Here is a 13,766-nt window from a genome sequence, read left to right as displayed (position 1 = left end):
GGGAGGGACGGTATGGGGGGGAAGCCATTGTATTCCATAAGTCGTACTTTGGAAATTTATATTCATTAAATAAAAGTTAAAAAAAAAAGATCATTCCCATTCACAATCACAACAAAAGTTTAAACACCTTAGACTAAAGTTCATTGAATTTGTAAAATATCACTACTATGAACATTATAAAACATGAATGAAAGAAATAGAAAAAAATGGAAAAATATTCCATGCTCATGGATTGGAAGGTTTTATATTATCAAAACTAAGAAAGACATGTATCAGGTTTTCCCTTATATGTGGAACTAAACAGAGTATCACAGTTGTGTGGAAGTCATATCATTTGGTATGCAGTTGTATATGGTGGTTTACTGAATTACATCATGTACATGACAATATACCCTTCTTCTAACCCCACATTATGATTTTTGTGTATCCCTTACTTGGTGATATAAAAATCTGTTTTCAAGAAAAATTTTAAAAAATAAATTGAGTCATTATATTTTAAAAGCTCCCCAAACACTAAACAGAATGCTAACACCATCTTCATATGATGTTGGAATAGAATAAAAGAACTTCAAATTGGAAGATCATCAAATTTAAATCCTATTCTTTTAATATATTCTTTTATGCTTGAAGAGCCTACAAAATAACTCTTCAAGAATAAAGGTGTAATTTCTTTTTTAAAAGGATTTATTTATTTATTTTTAAAGACAGAATTACAGAGAGGCAGAAACTGAGAGACAGAGAGAGAGATCTTCCATCCATTGGTTTACTCCCCAGATGGCTGCAATGGCTGTAGCTGGGTCAGACTAAACTCAGGAGCCAGGACCTTCTTCCAGGTCTTCCTCATGCTTCCAGGTACCCAAGGATTTGGGCCATCTTCCTCTGCTTTCCCAGGCCCTTAGCAGTGAGCTGGATTAGAAGTGGAGCAGCCGGGACTAGAACCAGTGTCCATAAGGGCGTTGGCCTCCAGGTATAATTTTTAATAACAATATTCATTAGATCCCTTCTAGAGTTAGATTTATTGTGTAATTTTATTGTGTAGGGCTACTTAGGGGTGAACAAACAATATCTTTCCATTAACATTTTGCTACTCATTAATTTTTTAATTTTAGAAATGAAAGGACTGAAAATCATGCAAAAAAATTCTCAAGTAGAGGTGTTTAAGATGTTTTCTTCTTAAAAAATTCAGTTAAAATAAATTGAGCAAAAATGGTGTGAAAATGGTGATTTGAAGACAATTGTCTCCATTGGAATAGGGACACAGTTATATATGGGTTAATAGTTTTGTAAGGAGAACTCGTAAGCACTATGAGGCTAGAACTGTGAAAGTGCACACATTCAATAATAGTCTAGAAAGTGATTGGGCTAAGTAAAAGCTAATGTGTTCCAACCTGTCAGAGAATATGGTCCCTCTGCTGGTTTGGTGATGGAGTTTTGTATCACAATGTAAAACCTTTAGTAAATTACCAAAATTGAGAGAGACAGAGAAGCCCCATTGAGGGGCATTTAGTAGAAACTTGCCATGGAGGAATACAACAAGGTAAAATAGGAGATTCTAAAGGCATAAATGGAGAAACAGAGAGGATGAACCCTGGCTTTCACACCTGTGACCTTACCATAAAGTGGTAAGATCAAATGATGTTAGAGCTAGAAGAGACCTTGAATTCCTCTTTTTCTAAAATCCCACTTTCAGATGACAAACTTGACCCTTAAAGAAAAGCCATTTGATGGAAGAGCTGGAATTTGAACTAAGAAACTGTTCCCAGTCCTAGGGTAAATATATATTATTTAACCTTATGTAATGTTTTCTCATCACTTATTGTTAAAGGGCTGTGATGCTGTGGATGTATATAAATATATATGTGAACGTCATCATCACTATTCTTACTAAACATTTATAAATAAATCCCTTGCATCCACCCCAACTAAAGACTCAAGTAATCCCCGAGGACTCACATTTAAAAAGCAATGAGACTGAAGCAGTAAATAAAAACCTCCTATCAAAGAAAAGTCCAGGACCTGATGGATTTACTACTGAATTCTACAAAACATTTTAAGAGAAACTAACTCTAATACATTTCTTCTTCTTTTGAAGCATATGGTAATTGTTTTGATTTATCCATTAATACTATATGAGTATTTTCAAGCATCATTTTATATGCTAAACACATTTCATTTTTGTCAATTTAAGATACATACACATACATTTTAAAAGTAAATTAAACAGAAAGGCATAGAATGATTAAAAATAAAAATATGTAGAAAGATAGTCCATTATAACACCAGTCCAATGAAACCTGAAAATACAATATTCATTTCAGACCAATCAGTATTTAGATAAAAAAGCTTACAAGGAGTATATAGTAAGACAGCAGACAGTTCTCCAAGAAGACTTCACAATGCTTCCTACCAATGTTCGTAATTGGAGCATTAGGCTGTGTATGAAAAAAATCTTATAGAACTGCAAGCAAAAGTACAAACCCACTAGCAGTAATCAGTATAAATAAACATTTAACAGTATAAGTACCCAACCAGTGGTAATTAGTAGTTAACATTTTATCACTCAGAGATATCAGTTAACACTAGATGAAGAAAATAAATAAGGTCACTGCACGTGTTGGAAAACCACAAAATAAATTAGTACACATGCATGAAATGTTAGCACTTAATCATTCTACTCTACCAACAATTCCTAGAGAATCAGATTTTTAAAACATTTTATTTTAAGTCCATTTTAACAGATTAAATGTGATTTGTAGGTACAATTCTAAGAACATAATGATTTTCTTTCCTCCATCCCTTTCTCCCTGCCCCCCTCTCCTTCTCATCATCCTTCTTTCTCCTTTTCTCTCCCTTTATTAGTTTTTGAGATAGAATATTTTAAATTTATATTACAGTAAAGAGGCTTATTACTTCACTGAATAAGAAGTTTAAAAAGTAAAAAAAAAAAACCCTAGTTGGGTGGGAATATAGAGAATGACTATAAATAATAATTGAATGGAAAAATGACCATTCTACCCATATACAATGAATTTTAAAGTAATCTCATTAAACTACAGTAGTGTAACATTCTTAACCATTGGTTGGACAAAGGAATGAAACAAAGTTTTACAAAACTGTGTTTGCAGCAATACTGATACACACAGTATTTCTTTCTTTTTTCTTTATTTTTTAAGAATTAGCTCCCACACATAAGGGAGAACATACAGTACTGGTATTTCTGGGTCTGGCTTATTTTACTCAGCATGATGTATTCCATTTGTGTCCATTTCGCTGCAAATGGTATAATTTCATTCTTTATAACTGAATAATATTCCACTGTGTGTGTATATATACCACATTTTCTTTATCCATTCATCTGATAATGGACACTTTAGTTAATTCCAAATTTTAGCTATTGTGAACAGTGCTGCTATAAACACAGTGGTGCAGGTATCTCTTTGATTCATTTTGTTCAAGCCTTTTGGGTATATACCCAGTAGTGTGATTGCTGGATCATATGACAGGTCTTTTTGTAATTTTTAAAGAAACCTCCACTATTTTTCCAGTGGCTGCACTAATTTACACACCCACCAACAGTGTATAAGTGTTCCCCATTGTCCATGTCTTTGCCAGCATTTGTTACTCTCTGTCTTGGATTTTAACCATTCTGACAATGGTGAGGTGCTATCTTATTGTGGTTTTGATTTGCGTTCCCCTGATGACTAGTGATGCTGAGCATTTTTTCATGTATTTGTTGGCCATTTGTATTTCTTCTTTTGAGAACTATCTATTGAAGTCCTTTGTTCATTTCTCAACTGGATTGGTTGTTTTTTTGTTGAGATTTTTAAGTTGCTGATACTATTCCTTCGTCAGACAGGTGGTTTGCAAATATTTTTCCCATTCTTTTGTCTCTCTCCTCACTCTGGTGATCATTTCTTTTGCTATGCAAAGGCTTCTGACTTTGATTTAGTCCAATTTGTTCAGTTTTGCTTTTATTGCATGTGCTCTGAGAGTCTTTTCCAAGAAGTTGTCCCCTACACCAATGTCTTGGAGTGCTTCTCCTATATTTTCTTCCAGCAACTTCATAGTTTCAGGTTTTAAATTTAGATCTTTGATACATCTTCAGTTGATTTTTGTATATGGTGAGAGGTATGGATCTAATTTCATTCTTCTACATATATACATCCAGTTTTGCCAGCACCATTTGTTGAAGAGATTATCTTTACTCCACTGTATTGTCTGAACACTTTCGTCAAAAATCAATTGATTGCAAGTATGCATTTCTGGGCTCTCTATTCTGTTCCATCGATCTATGTAACAGTTTTTATGCCAGTACCATGTTGTTATAATTACTATAATCTTTGTAGTATGTTTTGAAATCAGGTACTGTCATGCCTTCAGTTTGATTTTTCTTGTTCAAAATCACTTTGGCTGTTATGGGTTCCAGTACATTTCAAATTATTCCAAAATATTGAACAAGATGGAACTCTGAAAAACTCTTTTTATGAGGCTAGCATTGCTCTAATATTAAAATCAAATAATAACACAGAAAGAAAACTGAAGACCAATATCCTTGATTCACTTAAATTAAATTAGCAAAAATTTGTAACCAAATATTATCAAACTGTGTCTAACATGACATCAGAAAGATCATACATCATAATCAAGTTGGATTTACCCCAGAGATGCAAGTCTGGTTCAACATTCAAAATTCAATTATTAGGAAGATCCAAGATGGTTGAATAATGAGAAGCCACACTGACCTCAGCCACAGGAAGATACCAGAATACTGTAAGAAGAACCACATTCTCAAGGGGCTGATTGAGAGAAGTTTCCATTGAAGAATTAACAGAACAGAGGAGAGACTCTGGGACAGTGAAGAGAGAGGAGAGACATGCTGCCACGAGACACAGCACCAGCAGTCCTTGCATCTACATGACCAATTCCTGATGGAAAATACCATTTTGCCAAGGTAAGTTAGAAAGAACATGCTGAAGCCTCTGCCATCAGCAGCTGTCACTGGAGGAGAATTCCACAGTTCCCACTAACTTCAAATCCAGCCTGCAAGCTGACAGGAGTCTAAGAAGCTACTTCAGCCTAATGAAAAAACAAACAAAAATCCCAAACAAAAGAAGTGAAATATTCAATAAGTCAAATAATAAAAAATTGGAAACCTTAAAAACACATTTGATGAGACAGAAGAAAGGATATCTGATCTAGAATATATATCTTTGGAAACATCTCAACCTGGCAAAAAAGAAGAAAAAATTAGAAAGAATGAAAACAGTGTTCAGGATCTATGGGGCACCATCAAATGACCACAAACATGAGTCGAAGGAGTTCCTGAAGGAATAGAAAAAAGTAGTGGCTTAGAAAACCTATTCAATGAAATAATAGCAGAAATTTTCCTCAATTTGGAGAAACATATAGATAACCAAATACAGGAAATATGTAGAATCCCAAATAGCAACTATCAGAAAAGATCCTCACCAGGACACATTATAGTCAGACTTTCAAAAGTAAAATACTAAAAGAATTTCCTAAAATTTGCAAGAGAGACATTCCAGGTCACTTTTACAGGTAGATCAGACTGACAGCAGATTTCTCAACAGAAGCCCTATAGGCCAGGAAAGAATAGACACCGTTCAAGGTCTAAAAGAAAAACTCCTGCCAAACCAGAATACTTTATCCAACAAAGCTCTTGTTGATAAATGAAGGGAAATAAAGATCTTCCAAGAAAAGCAAAAACTGAAAGAATTTGTCAATACCAAGCTAGTCTTGATACTTAAGGATGCAGTATGTACAGAAACTGAGAAAGACAATAAGCAGCATAAAAGAATATGAAGGCAGCAAACCTCCTAGTAAAAGAACACAGGAGTTTCAAAACAAACATTAAGAATATTTATGGAAAATGGCAAGACCAAGTCATTACTTATCAACAATAACCTTGAATGTAAATGTGAATTCTCTAATTAAAAGTTACTGACTGGTTGAATGGATAAACTGGTTAAATGGATAAACATCTATATGCTGCCTACAAGAAACACATTTCACCAATAAAAATATATACCGATTGAAAGTGAAAGGATGGAAAAAGATATTCCATGTAAATGGAAATCAAAAGAAAGCAAGAGTACCTATACTCATATCAGACAACATAGACTTTAAGATAAAAGCTGTTAAAAGAGACATAAAGTTCATTATATAATGATTAAGGGATCAATTCAACAAGATAGAACTATAGTAAATGTATATTAACCCAAAGCTAGGGTATCCAGTTTTGTTAAACAAATGTTAAGGTATCTAATGGGAGAGCTAAGCTTCAATACAATAATAATGGGGGACTTCAACGCCTCACTTTCATCAATGGGCAGATCGCCCAGATAAAGTAACAACAGAGCTAGCCTGCATTATAGAACAAATGGAACTAATAGATATTTACAGAACATTGCATCCAACAGCAGCAGAGTACATATTCTTTTCATTAATGCATGGAACATGCTCTAGGATAGACCATATGCTAGGCCATAAAACACATCTCAACAAATTTAGAAATTCCATTCCACGATGGAATGAAGCTTGTAATTAACAACAACAGAAATTCTATAAAACATACAACACATGGAGACTGAGCAACACACTCCTGAATGAACAGTGGGTCATAGAGTAAATTAAAAGATAAATCAATAACCTCTTTGAAATGAATGGAAATGAAAATAAAAACACAATTTATCAAAACTTATTGAACACAACAATAAGTGCCTACATTGAAAAATTGGAAAAGTATCAAATAAATGATCTAACAATGCACCTGAAGGATGTGGAAAAATAAGAACAAACCCAAAGTTATAGAAGAAAATGAATAAATATAATAAATTAAATCAACAGAATGAACAAAACACATATGCTCATCATGATAGGTGCAAAGAAAGCTTTTGATAAGTTTCAATGTCTCTTCATTATAAAAGCTCTCAGCAAATAATTTATGTGAGAAACATACCTCAAAATTATGAAGAATATATGATGTACCAACAACCAATATCATATTTAACAAAGAAAAGCTGAAAGTAGTTTTTCCTTCTGATCTGGAATAAGACAAGGACACTACTTTGACCACTTTTATTCAATATAATAGTGGAAGTATTAGCAAGAGAACCTAAATAAAGGGCACTGAAATTGAAAAAGAGGAGCCAAAATATCCATGTTCACAGGCGATATGATGCTGGACATGGAAAACCAATACTCAGGCAAAAAAGCTGTTAGAGCTGATAAACGCATTCAATAAAGTTGCAGGATACAAAATGAACATACAAAAAATAGCATTTTTATATAGCAATAATAATCTTGTTGTAAGAGAAACCAAGAAAGAAATCCCATTCACAATGGCTACAAAAAAATCAAATATTTAAGAAAAAAGTTAACCAAAATGAAAGATCTCTGCAATGAAAATTACAAAACATTGGTGAAAGAAAGCATCAAGAACACAAAAAAACGTATTTCTTGGTTGTGGGTTGGGAGAATTAATATAATTAGAATGACTATACTAACTAAAGCAATCTATAGATTAAATATAATCCCTATAAAATATCAATGAATTATTTATAGAATTAGAAAAAATTCTAAAATATAAATGCATTCACAGAAGATCCAGAATAGGCAAAATGATCTACAGAAAAAAAAAATCAAACTAGAGGCATTACAACACATGACTTCAAAGCAACTACAAAGCTATAGCAATTAAAACAGCATGGTGATGGCATAAAAACTGGCATATAGGTCAGTAGAACAGGATAGAGCTCCCAGAAATTAATCCACATACATACAGCCAGTTGACTTTTGACAAAGGTACCAAGAACATGCATTGGAGAAAGGGTAGTCTTTCAGTAAATTGTACTGGTAAAACTGGATAATATACATACACACATACATATGGATAAAATTAGAACCTATATCTCAGTATAAACAACTCAAACCAAGACAGATCAAAGAGGGGCTGGCCTTGTGGCATAGAGGGTAAAGCTGCAGACTGTGATGCTGGCATCCCATATGTTTGCCGGCTCATGTCCTGGCTGCTCCACTTCCAATTTAACTCCCTTCTAATGGCCTGAGGGAAGCAGCATAACATGGCCCAAGCCACCCATGAAGGAGATCCAGAAGAAACTTCTGGCTTCTGGCTTCCACCTGACCTGGTCTTGGCTATTATGGCCATTTGGGGAGTGAACTAGCAGATGAAAGATCTCCCTCTGTGTTTCTCCCTCTCTGTGACTGTGACTTCAAATAAATAAATACATTAAAAAAAAGGTGGATCAAAGATCTAGATGTTTGATGAGAAACTATGAAATTGTTACAAGAATACATAGGAGAAATACTTCAAGACATTGATGTAGGTGATAATTTCTTGAATAGGACTCCAAAAAGCAAGTGCAATGATAGCAAAAACTAGACAAGTAGAATTATATCAAACTTAGAAGCTTCTGTGCAGTAAATAAAGCAATCAATATTGTGAAGAGACACCTGACAGAATGGGAGGAAATATTTGCAAGCTACCTATCTGACAAAGGATTAATATCTAGGATATATCAGCAACTCAAAAAACAACAAAAATCAATCCCATTGAAAATTGGGCAAAGGGTCTGAATAGGCTCTCCTCAAAAAATGAAATGCAAATGGCCAATAAACATGAAGAAATGCTCAACATCACTAGCCATCAGGGAAATGCACATCAAAGCAAAAACCAGATGTCACTTCACCCTTGTGAGAACGGCTATCACTCAGTACAGAGAGCAGCAAGTTTTTGTGAGGATGTAACAAAAGGGGAACTCTTATTCACTGTTGGTAGGAATTTAAATTAGTGAAGCCACTGTGGAAAATAATATGGAGCTTTCTTAAAGCCTAGAATTGGAACTTCCTTATGACTTGGCAATGCAACTACTGTGTATGTACCCCCAAATCATGAACTCATTGTATTAGAGATATCTGCTCCACCATGTTGTGGCAGCACTGTTCACAATAGCCGAAATATGGGATCAACCAATGCATTCATCAACAAATGAATAGATAAAGAAAATGTGATATATATATATATATATATATAGTATGTATATACACACACATACAATGGAATACTATTCACTTACACAAAACAATGATATCCTATCATTTTGCAGCAAAATGGATGGACCTGGAAGACTTCGTGTTTAGTGAAATAAGCTAGACACAGAAAGACAAATACCACGTGTTCTCTTTTACATGTGAGAGCTAATTAAAACAACAATAATTCTATCTAAACACAGAATTACCAGAGGCTTGGAGGGGTAGGAGTGATTAAAGATTTTTGAATTGGGGCTGGTGTTGTGGAGTAGCAGGTTAAGCCTCTGTCTGCAAGACCAGCATTCTGTATAGACACTGATTCATGACCCAGTTGCTCCACTTTAAGTCCAGCTCCTTGATAATGTGCCTGGGAAAGCAGAGGAAGAAGGCCCAAGTCCTAGAGCCCCTGCACCTACATGGGAGATCTGGAAGAAGCTCCAGGCTCCCAGTGTTGGCCTAGCCTGTAATTGTGGCCTTTTGGGGATGAACCAGGGGATGGAAGATCATTCTCCCTCTGTATCTCCTCCTCTCTCTGTAACTCTTCCTTTCATATAAATAAAAAATAAGCCTTAAAATGATTTTTGGATTAAAAAAATTAAGAGAAGCTGGATGTGCTTCAATAATTGTGACAAATATACTAACATGAGATGTTAATATGGATAAATAGAGTAGGGGGTATTTGGGAATCCATTGTATTGCTACCTCACAATTTTTGTTTGGAGAATTTAAACTTATCCAGAAAAAAAGTATTTTAAAAATCTCCTGGCAGCCTGAGAATCATCAGGTTTTAGATCAAACATCAAAACTGGCTGGATTTCTCATTCAGACTCTGGTCTCCAACTTTCTTGACAGGAAATGATCATTGACCATCCTCAATGACTGTGAATTGACAGAACATAGTTTTTCCACCCGCATTGGATGCCTCATGGAATTGGGAGCTAACACTCTTATGGCATTAAAGCAAAGGCCGTGATTGAGAAAGGGAGTTAGACGCCTTCAAGTTTTTTTGGATTTTCCTAATTCCTCTTCCGGAAGCTTTCCCCATTGGTGTGTGTGGTCAGCAGCAACCCTGAGGTTGACCACTGCTAGACATCTTGTCAGCAGCTTTGCCCAGTTCTCAGGGACGATCCAGGTAGTGATAGTTCTTTTTTGTTCTTGTTGACAGGGCCTTCCTGAGACTGGTCCCGTTGCCAGTCTGGATTCCTATGTAGAGGCAGCTCTACCAAAATCTCCAAGTGCTGAGTGTCAACTCCTTCAGCAATGCAACAGTTCTTCATTTCTCTTCCTAGCAACACCCCATGTTCCAGTTCCTACTGAACCTAGCTGTGGGCTTCTGCTGCCTGGCAAGTCACTGAATTACTGAGAAGTCACATGAACAACTATCCACATAAAATATATCTATAAACTGAATATGTAATATTAACAGTCACTGTGCTATGGCTTCCACTGTATGGCAAACCTTTTGCCTACATTATATCATTAATCCTCACAAAAGTGCTATGGGGTTGATAAATGATCACTTCCATTTTATAAGTGAGGAAACAACTGCAGAGAGGGTAAGCAAATTGCTCAAGATCATGAAGCTAGCAAATGAATAAGCTGGTCTGCAAATCCAGGTCATTTAATCCCAAAGTACCAAAATCCTCTACTTATTCACAGCATTAGTATGTCTTTCTTGTTTGTATTGCTTTTTAAGTAAATTCTTATGTGTTTTGAGTTAAAAGTTATACACTTTAAAATATCATATAGTTTATAGTAAATTTTGTCTTTTTACTATTTTTTTACCCTGGAAGTACCTTAACAATCACAGACTTGATGTGATAGAGTATTTTTAACAGCTCTTTAACAATCTTGCTCAAAACCTTTTAAAAATAGAACAGAGAAAAATGACTTTATAAGTCAATGTACATCTTACTTGTAATAGTTCTGTAGCACCATTCTGCTATACCTTAGAAAAGACCCCATCCCTGATTGTCCTTCTAAAAAGTGAGTAATGATCCATTTTATATTTCAAACCAAGCGAATTTGTCATAAAGCCTATTGCATAGGCTTTGTCCAGGAACTTTCTGCATTGGATAATTCTTTCCAAAATGCTTGCCTTTGGCCCTCATTTTACTGAAGCTTATTTCTCAACTCTTTCCTTAACAAGATTTGAAATGTAGTTACGCTTGAGAGTTTTTATGTCTGAAAATGAATTTGATTCTTCCTCTTGCTCAATCATTTGATTGGGTATTATGTATTGTTTTTCTAATATGTAGCAACTATGCAAAGAAATCTGATCTCAAATTGAACTCTATTTCTTATGTTTTCTCTTTCAAAATTGTAACTGTTTTTCATTATTTTTGTAATTTTTATTTTTATGATAATGTGATGTAGTAAAATATGTTTTCATTTAGCATGCAGAAAAAATAAACAATGACACAACTCAAGAATTTGAACTACACTAAAATAGTCAATTCTTATCCAACAAATGGAAATTTTTTAAAAAGTGAAATTAGGTTATCTGACTGGCTATTCATTTGTTTTTTTTTTTTTTTTTCAGCCTTCCAAAGGCATTGAGTTAGGAACTAGAAATACAGTCATCGAGACAAAAAGGGTGTTTATCAACTGCAAGAAAATGTGTCACCGAATAATTACTTCACCTGCTAAAACCCTTTCATTCTTTAACATTTGTATCCTAGAGACCTTCACCCAAAAGCAAAAATTAGACATATAGGTCAATTAGAATTTCACTCTAGGCCGGTGCCGTGGCTCAATAGGCTAATCCTCCACCTCCAGCGCCGGCACCCCAAGTTCTAGTCCCTGTTGGGGCGCCGGGTTCTGTCCCGGTTGCTCCTCTTCCAGTCCAGCTCTCTGCTATGGCCCGGGAGTGCAGTGGAGGATGGCCCAAGTGCTTGGGCCCTGCACCCCATGGGAGACCAGGAGAAGCACCTGGCTCCTGCCTTCGGATCAGCGCAGTGCGCCGGCTGCAGCGCGCTGGCCGCAGCGGCCTTTGTGGGGAGAACCAACGGAAAAAGGAAGACCTTTCTCTCTGTCTCTCTCTCTCACTCTCCACTCTGCCTGTCCAAAAAAAAAAAAAAAAAAAAGAATTTCACTCTAAAGAATCATCTGGTCCCACCTGGTCTGTTCCCCATCCCTCTGTAAATTCACTGTCTATGAGCTACTCTGCAGGGATCTCAAATGCATGGCTGCTAACTGTATCCTTAAGTTTAGCATTTTACCAGAGAGCTCTGCGTGGGCACAAAGTGAGGGCTACAAAATGCTTTCAGTTCTTCTTTTGCTTTTAAAGAAAAACTATGGCTAATAGAATTTTTGAAATCCTATTTTAAACCTTTAGGATAGAATTGAAGCTATGTTAGGAACAATTTAAAGAGCTTTCAGCAATCTGGGGATCCTCATCGTGACAGCCTTGCTGCCATCCCCAGTGATAAGGTCCACATCTAAACCAGGGGTTTAGTCCCTGCTTCCGTTCCTGCGTGCTTCCTTTCCCAGTCTGCATTACTTTTCCTAGCACCTTGCAATACTGAAGCCCTGCTACCTGCTTGCTGGCAGACTTGTCTGGTGCCATCTACTCAAGCCACCCATCCTGGAACTTCCTTACCCAGGCTCTGCCTACCTGATTATGTGGTCATGAACATAGTCAGTCCTCTGTTTGTCTTAACTTTGACCTGAATGTTGTACTGCCCAAGAATAACCATTTTTGATTCATTCAACAAATATTTATTGAGTATCAAGCATTGTTTTAGACATGGAAGTTGAATAGTGGACCAAATATATAAACACAGAAAATAATATTTGCTGTTGTTGTGGTTTGAACAGGATTTAGTTCCCCAAATTCATGCAGATATTTAAAGTCCAAAGTTTTATTACTTAGTGAAAAAAAAAGATATTCAACAGTTAACATAGATGGATTAAGGATGTAGATATGATCTAATTATGGTGTTTGGGAGCTGGGCATAGGGGATGATCTTTAGGTCTTTCAGGGCTTGGTTTTGGAAGAGAGCTCTCATGAGAGGGTAGATTATAGAAGAAGAGCATGTTCTCTGTGTCTCTATGCTTCCTAGCTTGCCATGTGACTGTCATTCCACAGCCTCCAGCTTCACCAGTTGCCTGAAGCAACGGGGCCACTTAATCTTAGACTGTGAACCTCCAAACTGTAAGCCAAAATAAACCTTCCTTCCTAAGAAGCTCCTATTAGATGTTTTAGTTAAAGTAATGAAAAGGTGACTAATACAGAGCTTCACATTCTAATATGTAGATTTCAAGTCCTGGTGAACTACGTCATCCCTTTATCCACCATTGCTGAATACTTTTTCCTCTAAGTAAAAATTCTATATAGTCTGCTATCCCTTTGAAGTGAATGGAACCCTCCTCTTAGACGATAAAGAGTGTTAAATGAGAAAAGGAAACACAACCAACAGCAAGTACACGAGGGTACTTAGAGATCAACTTAAGGTAAGATTTGGAAAAATTCAAGGAACAATAAATAACTTTCAAAGTTTATTGTAAAAAGATGAACCATGGGGCTAGCTTTGTGGCACAGTGGGTTACGCTGCCACTTGCAGTGCCAGCATCCCATATGGGTGCCAGTTCAAGTCCCAGAGGCTAGGTTTCTGATCCAGCTCTCTGCTAATGCTCCTGGGAAAGTAGTGAAGGATGGCCCAAGTGCTCGAGGCCCTGTCCCCAAGTGTGGGCGA

At 36.0% G+C, this 13,766-nt stretch overlaps 1 long non-coding RNA gene across 1 annotated transcript in view; it reads left to right on the top strand.

Moving 5' to 3' along the window:
- The window catches only part of LOC127493017 (uncharacterized), a 45,330-nt gene extending 33,823 nt beyond the window's left edge, over positions 1–11,507 (top strand). The window contains exon 2 of the long non-coding RNA XR_007922912.3: positions 10,235–11,507. This is a non-coding gene — a long non-coding RNA (uncharacterized LOC127493017). The remainder of the gene's footprint in view (positions 1–10,234) is intronic.
- The last annotated feature ends 2,259 nt before the right edge of the window (positions 11,508–13,766 follow it).

This window comes from Oryctolagus cuniculus, chromosome 5 (assembly GCF_051225735.1).
Source record: "Oryctolagus cuniculus isolate XC-2025 breed Fujian yellow rabbit chromosome 5, ASM5122573v1, whole genome shotgun sequence".
Classification (NCBI taxonomy): domain Eukaryota; kingdom Metazoa; phylum Chordata; class Mammalia; order Lagomorpha; family Leporidae; genus Oryctolagus; species Oryctolagus cuniculus.
Note: the sequence above shows the minus strand (reverse complement) of the source record. Positions and strands in the feature narration are given on the sequence as shown.